This window comes from Coffea eugenioides, chromosome 11 (assembly GCF_003713205.1).
Source record: "Coffea eugenioides isolate CCC68of chromosome 11, Ceug_1.0, whole genome shotgun sequence".
Lineage (NCBI taxonomy): Eukaryota > Viridiplantae > Streptophyta > Magnoliopsida > Gentianales > Rubiaceae > Coffea > Coffea eugenioides.
Genome location: NC_040045.1, coordinates 417,159 through 422,057, shown reverse-complemented (window position 1 = coordinate 422,057; position 4,899 = coordinate 417,159). Strand labels below are relative to the sequence as shown.

Sequence of the window (4,899 nt, the reverse complement as noted above, 5' to 3'; positions counted from 1 at the left end):
TTGGATTATTGGATTGGAGCAAGAGGAAATCAAGATGTTGAAGAGTTTTTCTTCCTTTCTTCCTTAAGGTTGGCCGGCCATAAGAGCTTGAGAATGAAGCCAATCTTGGTAAAATTTGAGATATTTAATCCAATGGTAAAACATAGAATAGTAAGTCAAAAGTTACATCCACTCCCAAGGTGACACGTGTCACTTCCATAAATGCACTTCTATCCTTCTTTCCCCCTCTCACATCAATCACTTCACATTCTCTACTTATCTCTTAACACCCGATAAATTTTACACAGTATCCGAAACTTAACCTTATTGGCCGAATTTTTCCGAACTTTTCGCACTAGTGGGGCCCACATCCATAATATATCCGTAATTTTTCAAAAACTACCCAATGCTAGAAAAATCATCTAAAAACTATAATTACTCATAAAATCCACCAAGAAAATTTTCCTAAGCCAGAAAATGCAGAAAACATGCAATTAAAGGGGAAAAACCCTAGGAAAATTATTAGGGGAAATACGGGTTCTCACACTCTCTCCCCCTTAAAAGAATTTCGTCCTCGAAATTTCTCACCTTAACTCCCAAAAAGGTTTGGATACTTCTTTCGTATCTCTTCCTCCACTTCCCAAGTAGCTTCCTCTATTCCATGGTTTCTCCATAGCACTTTTACTAACGGAATCTGCTTGGTTCTGAGCTCTTTGACTTTCCGGTCAAGCACTTGGACAGGTTTCTCTTCATAAGCAAGCGATTCATCTACTTCAATCTCCTCCGGTTGTAAGACATGGGATGGGTCGGGATGATACTTCTTTAACATCGAGACGTGAAACACATCGTGGATTCGAGAGAGATTGGATGGCAGTTCCAATCGATACGCGACCGCTCCTACTCTCTGCAGGATCTTGTAGGGGCCGACGTACCGTGGTTGAAGCTTCTTTCCTTTGCCCGCTGTAATACTTCGTAAGGGTGTGATCTTGAGAAACACGTGGTCTCCAACTTCAAACTCCAAGTCTTTTCTTCGGTTATCCGCGTAGCTCTTTTGTCGACTTTGAGCTGTTTGGAGTCGTTGCCGTATCAACTTGACCTTCACTTGAGCCTCTTCCATCCATGGGATAGTTGCCGGGTCTAGTGCTTTCTTTTCGCCAACTTCGTCCCAGTAAATCGGCGAGCGGCATTTGCGTCCGTAGAGAGCTTCGTATGGAGCCATCTGAATCGACGAATGGAAGCTGTTGTTGTTGTACGCAAACTCTACTAAAGTCATGTGTTGACCCCAGTTGCCTCCAAAATCCAGAATGCAAGTTCGTAGCATGTCCTCGAGAGTTTGAATTGTCCGCTCTGACTGTCCATCCGTCTGAGGGTGATAGGTCGTGCTCAAATTGAGTTTAGTCCCCAGGGTTTCTTGAAACTTCTGCCAAAACGAGATACAAACCGTGGATCCCGATCGGAGACGATGCTCACAGGAACACCATGTAGCCTTACTATCTCGTCCATGTACAGTCGGGCCAACTTGTCCATGGAATACTTCATGTTCACCGGCAAGAAATGGGCCGACTTGGTTAAGCGATCAACGATCACCCAAACGGCATCGTGTCCTCTTTGCGTCCTCGGTAAACCGGAAACGAAGTCCATTGTGATGTTTTCCCACTTCCACTCGGGTATCTCCAAGGGTTGTAACAGACCCGATGGTTTTTGATGCTCTGCTTTCACCTGCTGGCAAATGAGACATTTTTGCACGTACTGAGCGATTTCCCTTTTCATATTGTCCCACCAATAGGTTCCTTTCAGGTCCTGGTACATCTTGCTGCTGCCCGGATGGATTGTATACTTGGACCGATGAGCTTCCTCCAGAATTTCCGTTTTCAACGATTCCTCCTTGGGTACCACTATTCGGTTTCGATATTTCAAAATGCCCTCAGGACTAAAATTGAAGTCCGTTGTTTCTCCCTTCTCCACTTTCTCTCTCCACTTCTTTACCATCAAATCTTCGTTTTGTCCCTCTTTAATGCGTTCCAGTAGAGTGGAGGTCACCCTAACATTGCTAAATAGCACCTTATGGCTCCCAAGACAGGGTCTCCACTCACATACGGATTCTAATAAATCCCACTCTTTAATCATCAACCCTGCTACTTGCACCTTACGACTCAAGGCATCGGCTACCACATTTACCTTTCCCGGATGGTAGTTGATTGTGCAGTCGTAATCTTCCAAAAATTCCATCCACCGTCGTTGCCTCATGTTCAGTTCCTTCTGGGAGAAAAGGTACCTAAGACTCTTATGATCCGAGTACACTTCAAAGGTCACCCCATATAGGTAATGCCTCCACTTTTTCAGAGCAAACACAACCGCGGCTAGTTCCAGATCGTGGGTCGGGTAATTCTGCTCGTGAAGCTTCAACTTCCTAGAGGCAAAAGAAATTACATTACGGTTCTGCATCAAAACACACCCTAGGCCTTCTCGCGACGCATCTGCATACACCGCGAACCCGTCCACTCCATTTGGCAAGACCAGTACTGGAGCCGTGGTCAATCTTCTCTTTAATTCCTGAAAACTTGTTTCGCATCGGGCGTTCCAAACGAACCGACCATGCTTCTTCGTCAGGTCAGTTAAAGGTCCTGCTAGTTTGGAGAAATCTTTAATGAAACGGCGGTAGTACCCAGCTAGCCCTAGAAAGCTACGAATTTCCGTGGGAGTTTCTGGTCTCTTCCAATTTGTCACGGCCTCTACCTTTGCCGGGTCCACCGATATACCTTCGTGGGAGATTACGTGCCCTAGGAATGCTACCTTCTCCAACCAAAACTCGCATTTACTAAACTTGGCGTACAACTGATGTTCCCTTAACGTCTGCAACACCACTCTCAAATGCTCCTCATGCTCCTCGCGTGTCTTAGAGTAGACCAAAATGTCATCAATGAACACAACGACAAATCGGTCTAGATAGGGTTTGAAAACCCTATGCATTAGGTCCATAAAGGCGGCGGGAGCATTGGTCAGTCCAAAGGGCATAACGGCGAACTCGTAATGCCCATATCTCGAGTTGAAAGCAGTTTTCGGTATATCCTCCTTTCTAATTAACAACTGATAATATCCTTGTCGGAGGTCCAACTTTGAGAAGACCACTGCTCCTTGCAGCTGGTCGAACAACTCGTCGATGTGGGGCAGTGGATATTTATTCTTGATCGTAACATTGTTCAGACCCCGGTAGTCAATACACATCCTCAAGGTTCCGTCCTTTTTCTTCACAAATAGGACAGGAGCTCCCCAAGGAGACCCACTCTCATGAATGAATCCCCGCTCCAAAAGATCTTGTAATTGCAACTTAAGCTCCTTAAGTTCCGCAGGCGCCATTCGGTAAGGGGTTTTTGAGATATGTGAGGTTCCAGGTAACAGATCTATTTGAAATTCTATCTCCCGTTCTGGAGGTAAAGCTACTAACTCATCAGGGAATACATCCGGAAATTCCCTCACTACGGCTACGTCTTCCACTTTTAACTTATCCGTAGGGGTGTTAATCAAAAAGGCCAAAAATCCTTGCGCCCCTCTACTTATCAGTTTCCTAGCTCGAATGCCCGAAATTAAAGCAGATGAGGCTAACCTACCCCTTATATCCAACCTTAAGGTTGCCTCGCCAGGAAGGCGAAATTCTACCACCTTCGTTTTACAATCCAGTTGAGCGTTATATTTGGCTAGCCAGTCCATACCCAGAATCACGTCGTACCCCTTAATGGACAAGCTTATCAGGTCTCCTAAGAATCTCTTTTCACCTACCCATACATCACAATCCCTATAAACCATACTAGTCACCAAACGTTGATTTCCCGTGGGTGTACTAACTTCTAGGTCATATGGTAAACTAGCAGGTTTTATATCGATGCCACACATGAAATCAGGGTTAACAAACGAATGAGTGGCACCAGGATCAATTAAAACTTTGGCAAAGCGGTGGAAAATAGGGATCGTACCTTCTACGACCTCTGAAGACTCTGGGACCTGATGGGGCTCTAAGGAGTACACCCTAGCTGGCACTTTCGGTTTGGACCCATCTCCCTTCGCTGGTCCAGTATTGGTCCTCGGCGGTGGTTGGCTTCCATTTCCATCTTGTTTCAGGACCGGGCAAGTAGCCAATTGGTGGTCCGCGTTTCCACATCACAGACATTTACCCTGTTTCCTCCAGCAGTTATCTTCGGTGTGGTTTGGCTTCCCGCAATGCCCGCAGGGGACCGCGAGGTGCTGAAGCCGAGCCACTCTGAGCATTTCCCCTTGGTCCTCGCCCAGCTTGGCTACCTCTGAATGGAGTCCCTCTACCTGCACCAGATTGTCGACCACCTCCCGTTCCTCGTCCAAATTTAGCGGGAGTGCTCTTCTCACCCTGTCCAGAACTACTCCCAGGAAAGCCACGCTTTTTCGCCTGGAAGTTCCGGACCTGCAACCGTGCACTTTCAACTCGTTGAGCCTTTTCTACAACCTCGCTAAACGCAGTGATTTGAGCCACCTCGAGGTCTTTCTGAATCTCAACATTCAAACCCTGAATAAAGCACCGAATCCGTCGTTGTTCCGTCATGATTAACTCAGGCGCAAACTTGGACAGGCGGGTGAATTGACTCTCATATTCCGCCACAGTTTGAGCCCCTTGGCGGAGCCTAATAAACTCGTCCTCCTTCCTCTCCTGGACTAGAGGAGGAAAGAACTTCGCATTAAACTCTCGAATAAAGTTCACCCAAGTCCTGGGCGTCTGCTCCCGTTCCCATTTCTGTCGGATCACGTTCCACCAGGAACGGGCCGCCCCCTCAAGCTGGAACACGGCAAACGTCACCTGCCGTTCGTCAGGGTAGTGTAAGGCTGCAAATATATCAACCATCTTTTCAAGCCATCTTTCGACAACGTCCGGGTCGGGTCCCACAACAAACTTCG

At 46.8% G+C, this 4,899-nt stretch overlaps 1 pseudogene; it reads right to left on the bottom strand.

Moving 5' to 3' along the window:
* LOC113751307 overlaps positions 1-4,549 on the bottom strand; it is a 20,653-nt pseudogene extending 16,104 nt beyond the window's left edge.
* Between the last annotated feature and the right edge of the window lie 350 nt (positions 4,550-4,899).